Source organism: Cydia pomonella, chromosome 20 (assembly GCF_033807575.1).
Source record: "Cydia pomonella isolate Wapato2018A chromosome 20, ilCydPomo1, whole genome shotgun sequence".
Classification (NCBI taxonomy): Eukaryota; Metazoa; Arthropoda; class Insecta; order Lepidoptera; family Tortricidae; genus Cydia; species Cydia pomonella.
This window is the reverse complement of record NC_084722.1, coordinates 4,286,961-4,298,322: the sequence shown is the minus strand read 5'-3', so window position 1 is coordinate 4,298,322 and position 11,362 is coordinate 4,286,961. Positions and strand designations below refer to the sequence as shown.

Below are 11,362 nucleotides of genomic sequence, written 5' to 3'. Positions count from 1 at the left end.
ATGACTAAATAAACAGTCTGTATTATTTGTATTTGGCTTAGTTGTTTCAATTTGGTGGTAAATAAATACTGACGTAAAGTAGTTATCATAGCCTATAGACGTTTGCGACTCCAGAGGTGACACATGTTTGTTTCTGCCCGTTGTAACTTACATCCAAATGTGACATTCTTACGTCATTTCATGCCCAACAAACATTATACCGTCAGTTACAGGCTTCTTTAAAACTTTAATCTTTTGAACGGCGTTATAATAATCTCAGTTATAGCTTGGAACGTTATAGAGGAGTTAAGAAATAAATTCCACTCCAACAGTGGTTCTAGAGCTACAATGGATGATGTTATGCAGAATTGAGAGTAATAATAGTGTTAATTACAGCTACTGGAGTCAAGCTTTATAGCTTTAACCTGTTTGTAACACTTAAATCTTTACAACAGCGCCCGCTGACACTTACTGATGTTTATTGTTACTTAATGGTTACTGTGAAGTATCTTATATATCTTTAGGTGTTGTGATAACTTTAAGCTGCAGGCATGGGTTGCATAAAAGAGTTAGTCAAGTGTGTCGTAACACCAGATACTAAAAGCGTTGCATAACTCTCTTATGAAGTTTCAAGCTTTAACGTAAGTTTTGCTTATGCTCATTGTGTTAGCCGAGTACCTTTTTGAAGGCTTTCTACAGGCAATGGTGTAATGAACAGAGTTTGTCAAGAGTGTAGTAATACGAAAATTAAAGAAGATGCCAAAAGTTTGGATCATCTCATTTTTGCAGGTTTAAGCTGTAACGTTGATTTTACGAATGCACATTGTGTTAAGTAAGTGCATTTTAATGACATTCTAAAGGTAATGATGTGAGTTAACACAGTATAAGAACTCAAGGAATCCAAAGGGATACATGTCAATTTTAATATAAATTACGCGAATAAGTTATTAAAAGCATATTTTATAATATTATAACAAACCTAAAGAAAATATTTTACCGAGCTTTAATTAGTTACATTAAAATGAAAAGATTACACACTATTGTATTGTCTTCTATATAGTTAAACGCTTTGTTTGAGTCTATTATTACACTCTTATGTATACTAAAGACTGCACAATACTCTCGACTAAAGATGCTGTATCTCAAAAAGTGTAAATGATGCGTTAAGGGAGAGCTAAAGCTGTAATAGCAAGTTCGCCATTGTTTTAGTAAAGTAACCTAAAAATGTACTTGTTTGATCAATATTTATGTACAAAATACTCCATTAATAATTTTTATTTTATCATTCTATCGATGCCACGTAACTTTACTTGCCAATGGCCGACAAAAAGAACAAGTTGCTGATAAAACTTTAAGGCGTCTATTTTATTAAGCATAAGTTTTACTTTAAATCTTTAATTAATCCGGAGCGCGTTAAAATTAAGATGGAAAACATGGTATACACTTACCGTAAAATCGCAGGCGCAGCACTTTTTCACTTTTCACACGATAAAACTTCTTCTTCCTAATAAAAACTTGCGAGCAGATCGCCATTAAATGTTGCTGTGATAAGTTTTATTTTCTTTGTATCATTTATTTTATAAGTTTGATCGTTTTGGATTTCTTTGAAGCTAATACATAAAAACAGTACAAAAAGAGTTCTCAAAAAGCGGTCACATATTTAATTGAGAATGTTTTAGATATCTAGTACGCGTTAAATCGTAAACCCACTCTCTCTTATAGGTTTAACAAGTTTAAAATTCTTAACTGAGGGTTGTCTCACACCTATTGTGTTAGCTAATGATTCTATGAGAACGTAGAACCGGCTAAAGTAATAGCTGAGGGTGAATTAACTCCCTTCTAAGTACTTCTAACCCTTAAGTAACACTGTTGTATAGGCTTCCTGACACCTTTACCTGTAAAAAGTGGGGCCTGATTCGTGGTTATAAGGGTGGTATAGAGTCCTCTACCAACCTACTACAGGTATTCTTAACACTCTTAATTCTCAAATGAGAGCATTATAACAGTGATATGTAGGCTATTTTGACGCTGTCATGTTAGTTGGGTGCTACTAAAGAGTCACCACTTCAGGACAATGCCCTATTGTAGTGCATTATCTATTGATATCATTAGTAAGGTATATTGTTAGTGTTACTAGTGATTTATGAATATTATCCGGTAACATAGCATTAAAAAAATCACAATTATATGTTCAGATTCGTCTTTTCTATAGGGAAAACATACGAGGGTCCTAGAAAGTTAAGATGTGCCATCAGAGAATTTTTAAAAATTGCAACTTTCACATCAAGGGCGTAGCCAGCCAGTGAACTAGGAGGGGGGGGGGGGGCAAGTTGACATTGCCAGTGGCCTAGGGTGGGGCAGACGTCGCAGAGGAGCATACATCGTATGTACAATTGGAGCTCTATATAAGGGAGGGGGGGGGGCTGCCTGTACCTACCCACGTCTACGCCCATGGTTCCCATGAAATGTTCTCGGATTTTTTCTGCATTTTTGTGGTAAATTCTACTTTACTGTAATTTACCGGAAAATTTCAAGAATGCAAATCAATTAGAAATCTGACCATAATTTCTTTATTATATATATTAAGCATTTAAAAATAAAAACGTAAACGATAGAATACAGTGTCAAAATATAAGGGTGTTATCAAAAACGATAACGTACGTGTTGTGTATGTGTACGCTAAGCTAACATCGATAATAGACATGTCGATATTTGATTTTGTCAATCACTTTATTATGCCACAAAAACTTCTACGTCTGTGTATGACACTTGAAATTGGCGCCAATGAGTGACGTAAACTTCCAATGAAACAGTTGAAATTGAATAATAATCCCTAATCTGTACCCCTAGTGTAAATTTAATCGACATCATAACGGGACGAACGCGAAACGCAAACGCGTACGTCACGTTTCAAAAACGAATTTATTTACACTAGGGGTACTGTACCCCTAGTGTAAATTTAGTCGATAGCGAAACGTGACGTACGCGTTTGCGTCAAGTCTCATTTTGTATGGGTTTTTGAACAGCGCGCCAAGCGGGACGTTTTGGAAAGTCAAAAATCTCATACAAAATGACACTTAACGCAAACGCGTACGTCACGTTTCGCTGTCGAAAATATTTACACTAGGGGTACTGAACAACTTCCTAAATCGAAACTTGCATGAGAATTTTCTCATAAAAGTGTCCAAAAATTTTCGAAAATTTTGAGGCCATTGCTACCCAGTTCCCACCGCGTAGGTGTGCATAGTGCACACTAAGTTCGCAAGGTGTCAAAGCTGTAATATATCATCGGTAGAAGCGCAACGGGCCTTGAATGGAGATAGATAGTGATCTAAGCTGCTGTGGAAGATTTATGCTCAAACTACCGGATTTGTGATGAGGGCAAAAGGTCAGAGTGACCTGTTTTCTGTTTTGCTACTTTTCGGACAAAACTAATAACTTTTTAAATGCGTGTGTATAAATAAATATTTAGTATTTTGTATCTATTAATAACTGAGTTGTGTTTAAGGCACTATAGTTCGTTTTTTTAGCATTAGAAAGAAGTAAGGTTGCTAGAGCTCAACGGTGCGGTGTTAAGATAGGCAACGCGTATATAACTCCTCTGGAGTTGCAGTTGTCCATAGACTACGGAGACTGCTTACCATCAGGCGGGCCACTTGTTTGCCACCGACTAGTATAAAAAAGTTAGGCGATCATCATGACGTGTAAATCAAAAAATACTTGAAAAAAAGTCACAGTAAATATTTAAATTTAACAATTATAAATCATATACGATTATTTTTTGCTTTCATAAGTAATATGAACAAATTTTTAAAAAGCGTTTGTCAATAATTTTCCAGAAAAAGACACGTAAAGTTTCTTATATGCTTAATAAAAATCGGCCGAGAGCATATCGGGCCATGCTCAGAGTAGGGTTCCGTAGTTACTCTTCCGTCACAGTAAGCTAAACGGAGCGTAAAGTATAGTAGATTATTAACCAAAGGATAAACTGTGGATAGTACGTCTTTTTACTATGAAGGGGTTTTTTCATATTTTTTGACCTATGGTTCAAAAGTTAGAGGGGGGGGGGGGACACATTTTTTTTCTTTCGGAGCGATTGTCTCCGAATATATTTACTTTATCAAAAAATGTTTGTTGAAGACCCCTATTAGTTTTGAAAGACCTTTCAAACGATATCCCACACTGTAGGGTTGAATGAAAAAAAAAAATCATCCCCACTTTACGTGTAGAGGAGGAACCCTAAAAAAAAATTATTATGTCCGGATGTTTTCCTCTACAGCAGTGGCAGCATGGTTCCAATTTTATCGTTTGTCACCATGCCCGTCACTTTCGCACTTATATACTTGTTAGAACGTGACAGGCATGGTGACAAATTATAAAGAGCCGACCGTCTTAGCCCTACAGGTCGCGATTCTCAACTGATCGATTTTCGTGAAATTTTGTAAGCAGCAGCCTGCCACTATGCCTGTCACGTTCTAACAAGTATGTAAGTGCGAATGTGACAGGCATAGTGACAAGTGATAAAATTGCGACAGTGTTACAGCCGCAGGTTTAGTAGGTATGGTGATATATATATTTTTTCGTTTCGTTTTTAGAAAAAGTTCGAAGTACTGAAAATTGGTCATTTGTAAGTTCGCTGTGCTTATGTTATGACTCAACGAAGTAAACATTTTTTTTTTAAGCAAATCGCGAGGCAGGTATACAGCTCACAGAGCCACTGGTTATCTACAGTCGCCATCAGATATATCGGAATGGCCGACGAGGTGCTCAAAAATATCTGAACACGCACTCTAGCGCCTTGAAAATAGAGGCGTGTTCAGATATTTGTGAGCACCTTGTCTGCTCCGATATATCTGATGGCGACTGTACTAGACTCTAAACTGATCAATATCTACTTAACAAAAACATTTTACACCATGAATTCGATATTCGTATGTAAGTAGCAAAAAGTAAAATTTGATATCTCAATAAAAATACGATAAAAGCGGTATTCTACCTCAAAAACATGGCCGCAGTATCAACACACCAATTTACTTAAAATACAAATGTTTTCGCGAAACAAACACCTGCTTTTTCTTATCTTAAAATGTGGAAGTTTAAAAAACGATATTTATTTTAAGTGAACCAGTTTTTATAATCTCAAAAGGCAGTAATGGCTGCTGTATCGATGTCGAAAACGTTATTTTTGCTTTTGTAAATGCTGGCATTGTCAATTTGACATTATATATATATATTTCTTGCCGGCCCCATATTGGGACACCCACCTCCAATTGAGGAGGGATTTAAATCTCGGGTCAGAGGTGTAGGGTTAAAGCCGGTGTAGCTTTATTTGACGTTCATAAGCGCATTGTAATATGCCTACTTGAATAGTAAACTATCTTAATCATTTTCCCTACATTCCGTGATTGTATGCGTTCAACGCTGTTTCTATCGCATAAAACAGAACAGCTCAACGAGGGTGCGGAGTGTTGGGGTCGGCAACGCATGTAACTCTGGAGTTGAAGGCGTACATAGGCTACGGAGACTGTTTACTATCAGGCGTAGTATAAAAAAGAAACGACCGCGCGCTTTAAATTGATATATTTAACACGTTACTGCGACAATGTTCTTCCGTGTTACGATATGGTACTATGGTTTATCATTGTCAACATTAGACCAAATAAAAGTAATCTAGTTGAGATAACGCCGCAAGGTTAAGTTTCGGCGCGTTATTACAAGATCATGCTCATGTTACTCATAGCATAGCCCACGAGTATATCGAAAGACTAACCAGACAGCCATTTTTATTCGTATAAAACCCCCGCTGGTAGTTTGTTTTTTAGCGTTAGAAAAAAAAAACAATCTTGACGTGTCTTTTTATTGACAATTACTTATTGAAAAACGCTTTGTAAAAATAAATATATTACTTATGAATGTAAATAATCGTATATTAAATTAATTTTTAACAAGCAGAAACGTCTGCGAACGATGCCATTAAGCTTAGAATAAATTTAAAAGTGGAAAAATTACTGTTTTGGGTGAGACTTGAACTCACGGCCTCTGGATCAATACTCCAGCGCTCTGCCATCTGAGCCACCAAGACCTCATCCCTAGGCAGCAAATTTTTCCACCATATGGGTCTAGGGGACCCTAGCGACATCTACCGTCAGAAAGTTACACTTCTTAAACGGCTACCGGAGTTCCACGTTATATTGAAAATTCACCAGTAACGATGTGCTACCCATACTAAATTATTATTATTATTATTTTCAAGTCTCACCCAAGGCAGTAATTTTTCCACTTTTAAATTTATTCTAATCGTATATTATCTAACCTAACCCAATTTTCTAGTAGAATTTCTTTTCTCTAAGGGCCGCAGTTCTAACCTAACCTAATCCATTTTTCTTATAACACTTTTGAAAAATAAGTAACAGCAACTTATTTTTCAAAAGTGTTTTTTAAAGTGCGAAGTTTAACAGCGAATTTAAGATTTTCATACATAACTTGTTATTACTCTATTTCGTTTATTTTATGAACTGGAGTTATATGTGTAAACTAATTACAGGACTAGAATTTATCATTGTTTGTGCAAAGTTTCATTACAATCCAACACGTAGTTTTAAAATGCAAACGAAACTCCGTTTATGTGAGAAGGTGAAATCGGCCGAGCTTGCCGGGGACTCTCTTGTTTACGTATGGTAAGATTGATTGACCGAATTTTTACATGCTTATATATATATATGCTAGAACTATCTATCACCAATGAAAGTTTAGAAACAATTAGATAACACTTGCATAATAGGTATTGCAATCTATCATGCAAACACGCAAGAACACTATAACATAACTAACGTTTTACCTATACATAACAGTGTTAATTTAAGCCAATAAAACGCAAATTGCATACCCACTGATTATTTACAACACCTCATATCTCACTCAACCATACGTCGCATAAGCAACTTTAGTATATATGTAATAACGTACACATTACATAACAGCGCAGAAATCTATACGACGTTTTGAAAATTAGGTAGTTTGTTGCGGTTTAAAAATTGGTGCGACATTACAACACACTAATATACCGGGCGTATGATGGACACTGTAATTCACGTGATAGAGCAACTGTCACTTTTTAACTCCCTGCGAATGAAAGAGACATACTATTACATTATCGCAGTGTCACGTCGACAACTTCGACCATCATAAACGTATTCTGGTGCACAGTACAGCAAATGATAGACGCCTTGACTTGGATATTTAAGTGAATTAAATGTTGTAAATGCTATAATTATTAATAGTAATGCAGTTAATAATTATGGATGTCACACCCTAGGATTTAATCGACCAATTATGATACAAAGTGTGACTGGTTAGTACATGGTAACCGAAGAAGCCATATTATGGCTACGCTCGGACCGAAAAATTGCCTCGGATGAAATGGCTCGGTTTATGCCCTAGGTGAATAATCTACTATTTATTCCTTTTCGTAGTGAATACAAATCAATTGACACGGTGTCTTAAGGTGCATGCTTTGGGTTGTCGTACGTCCCGTATATACGGGACTGCCTTGTCACCGTATTAAAGTATCGTGTCCCGTTTTTATCCCGTATAATACCGCTGCAGAATACGTAGAATACCTATATTAATGGTCACAATCATCTCTATTTATCCATCTTGTTTCCTCACTTAGGTGAGGTATGGCTATGTGAATTTGCACCCCTCACCTATTTGTAGACATGTTTTTGGAAGCATATCACATTTATTTTTTTAGAAATGCAACATTTAGGTATTGATAAAAATACGGAAAAACATATTTCCTCTCCAAAAGCGACTTGGGGGAACATTAATAAAATACGCAAGTAAGTATAACGGGTTAGCACTGATTGACTAGCACGTTATCTTCTCGCGGCTTAGCAAAGTAATATTTATTGTTTTTGTCGATTTGGGGGAACTCACATAGGGATTTATCATTCGACGCGCCAGACTCATGTCTACAGGTGCCAGCTCTAAACGCTGGCGCGGTAAATAGATATTCAAAACAATTGAATGAATACATATTAAAATATATCAAACCTGACAATGACAATTTATGTCTGTTATGCCGGCTGCTTTAGCAAGTTGTTTAGTTAGGCAAGCCATCGCGTCGCATCCGGCGAATCTAGAACGATTACTTGCGATTTTGCAAGCGTCGCGTCGCCCACGCATTGATACCTTCATGCGGTCTACCTTACCTTGCTAACATGCCGATACAGTCACTGAACAATTTCGTATATTGGTATAGTTTACACAAATTTTGACCACTGCCTATGAAGCCGATGGTCCGGGGTTCGAATCCCGGTAAGGGCATTTATTTATTTATTTAAACTTTATTGCATAAAGTGCCTGTGACTACACTACCTGTGAGCTGCGAGTTCCTATAATTGGCTTCCTGTATCTACTATATTTTTCTATGTTAATGTCACAGCTGTTGGATCTCCAAAATATATATATATATATATATATATATATATATATATATATATATATATATATATATACACCAATGTACACATGGCATTTTCTAGCTCTACCAGTCAACCATAACGAACAGACACCACACAGACACACTTTATTTGTGTGATGCTGATGAATACAGATATTTGTTCCTGAGTCATGGGTGTTGTTTTCTGTGTATATGTCATGGACCAAGTGATTAATGTGGGCATTATATATAATGCCCGGGCATTATGAATAATGGCAAGCTATATTGGGCCAAATGATAAATTATTATCTGAACTTCATTATTTATCACATTGTCTGGTCATTATGAATATTGCTACGTGGTCGTTGGGCAATTTGATAATAAAGATACACTGGATGAGGTGCGAGGAGGAAAACAAACGCGCATAGGCGCCGGCAGCGGGGTGCAAGGGGGTGCACTTGCACCCCCCTGGCAGGAAAGAAATATAAAAAAAATACATGTTTTTTATGCGTCTGCGTCTGCACCAGCATTAGAGTTTGTAAGAGATACAGAGTCTGCAATGATTTTGATAGCATAACTCGGAACTATTTAACACAAGAAAAATAAATGAGTGCATCGATTCTTCTATTCCATTTATAATGCACCTCCCTGAAAGTAATCCTGACGGCGCCCATGCAAACGCGTGACACGCGTTGACCAACCAGAGTCCGCGACAGCAACGTGCGGACGTCAAATGATTCACTGTTTCCTGTAAAACGCTCACTGTTTTTATTTAGTTTTGGACTGAATTAAAACCGAATCGGATGGACGCGGACGGATCTTATTTTCGTAATTCAGTTTCGAATTATAGTAAAAACCAACTTCATTTTTTTTACTTCCCTTTCCGGGGGGTTTGAGGTGGCCATTTCTGGACCTTTTTCGCGGCGCTCTAACAATCGCTTGGAGGCTCAGTGTCTCCTAGCAGGAGAGTCCTGGCAAGTAAGTCTTATAGATTCCCAGCTTTGTGCGTATGGGGGATGGCTGCTGTGGAGCAGTAGACGAAGCAGGGTACGCGCAGTTATAGCCCGTCTCAATAACTCCTCCGTGTGTTGCTCCGTTGTGATGCCCCTGTGTGACCCCTAGGTATTTTGCCATGTGTTGCCCCTATATCTCCTCGCCTAGTAGTTGCTCGCATGGGCTGTTCTCGTGAGTAGTGTCTGCGTCTTGGTGACGTTCACCTAGAACCTCCGTTCAGCCACTCAGGTAGGACATCAAGCTAGCGCTGGATCTTTAGTGAGGCGTGGGTTGGTGTGATGGATGACGTGTAGTACGCTGCGTCATCTGCGAACAGACCCAGCTTGACGCGGCCAACCACCGAGATATCATCGGTGTACCAGGCATAACAAGATGGCGATAGATAGCTTTCTTGTGGGACTCTCGCGAGGTCAACTTGAAAGCGTCGGTTGGTGAGGAAGGAGTTGACAACGTGTATGACTCGACGTGGGGCCGATGACGTTGAGAGCTTTGGCTTGCAGGCCCTCATGCCAGACCTTGTCGAATGCCTTCTGTGTCGAGGAATACTGCGACGACAAGCTTCTTGAGGTTCATCCTCTCAACCATGTAGGAGGAGAGGACTCTGGTTAGCTACATAAAAAAAACAAAAAAAAAAACACTGGGTAGCCTCCCTAACGCACGCCTCAAATCTCGTAGACCTATCTGGTCACCCCCAAATCCAGGGCCCAGTATGCTTCTACGTTAACCTGGAATGGATGGAAAACTGGAACTCGTACTGCACACAAACTCAGTTTTCCAACAGTATCGAGATCAATCCAACAAAATAACCACCCGGTCTAGACGAGCCACGAAAGATCTGAGTTACAGTGAACAGAATAAGGTCCGACGTCAGCTGCTGTAAATACAACCTCCACAAATGGGGTTACAAACCCTCACCAAACTGTGAATGTGGCGCGCTAGACCAAACAACTACGCACATTGTGGAAGAATGCCCCAAGAGACGTTTTTCAGGAGGCATGGAAATCTGCATGCAATAACTATGGATGCCAGGGATTGGCTGTCAAACTTATATAGAGCTATAGATGTACATATAAGATTAAACGCAGAAAATTTGATTTCAATAAAGCGTTACGATAATAAAATTACAGCCAGATCCTTGTCACTTGCTGCTGGAGTTGGAGCTGCGGCTTCAGGAGCTGTGGGCTTAGTCTTCTTTTTATTTTTCTTTGTAGCCTTTTTGGTGGTGTTGGTGGCTGCTGGTTGGTCTCTTTCGCCGCCTTGAGTAGGGGCGTTCGCCAGCGCTATCAGGGAGGCGGGTACCGACTACTCCACCGTGGGTTTTGCAACGCTAGACTTCGTTACCGGGCCCGCCTTCTTACAGACCGTGTGTGCGTTCATGCCCGCCTTACAATTATGGGCCTCTCTCAGATAAACGGGGCATCTCCTGTAACTGGCTAGATGAGAACCCGCGTAGTTGGCGCATGTACAGGGCTCTGCTTTTGGCCTGCGGCATTTGTTGCTGGATGAGGTCTGCACAATGGACGCACTTTTGCGGACTATGACAGTCCTTCGAATGGTGTCTGAAGCCCTGGCAGCTGTGAGGCTGCGGTGGTCCAGATTTCCCCCTCCATGCTTCTATTATAAAGGAGTTCAGGAAGAGAAACTCGTTCACCCTGTAGATCGCGGTATAGTCTCACGAGGGTCGGGGGGGAGAGGCGGCGAGCTGCAAGAAGTAAACGCAGCCCGGCTTACCCTCTGGCGTTTATCTGCTTGATGTGCTCTATAGAGAATCTGAGCTCCACGCAAGCGTTCTTGATTTCGTCTAGTGGCGTGTCTGCTGGTAAAGCTTGGAGCGCCATCTTCATCTTCTCCGAGTCTTAACTCGTAGACGTTCCACTCTACGGCATTGTCCAATTTTTCGAGATGCTTGAACACCGTACGGTATTC

The 11,362-nt window shown here is 39.2% G+C and overlaps 1 non-coding gene across 1 annotated transcript; it reads right to left on the bottom strand.

The window, feature by feature from the left end:
- Positions 1-5,988: 5,988 nt before the first annotated feature.
- On the bottom strand, positions 5,989-6,061 carry Trnan-auu (transfer RNA asparagine (anticodon AUU)). The gene has a single exon. It is a non-coding gene; the product is annotated as a tRNA-Asn (tRNA).
- Positions 6,062-11,362: the final 5,301 nt, after the last annotated feature.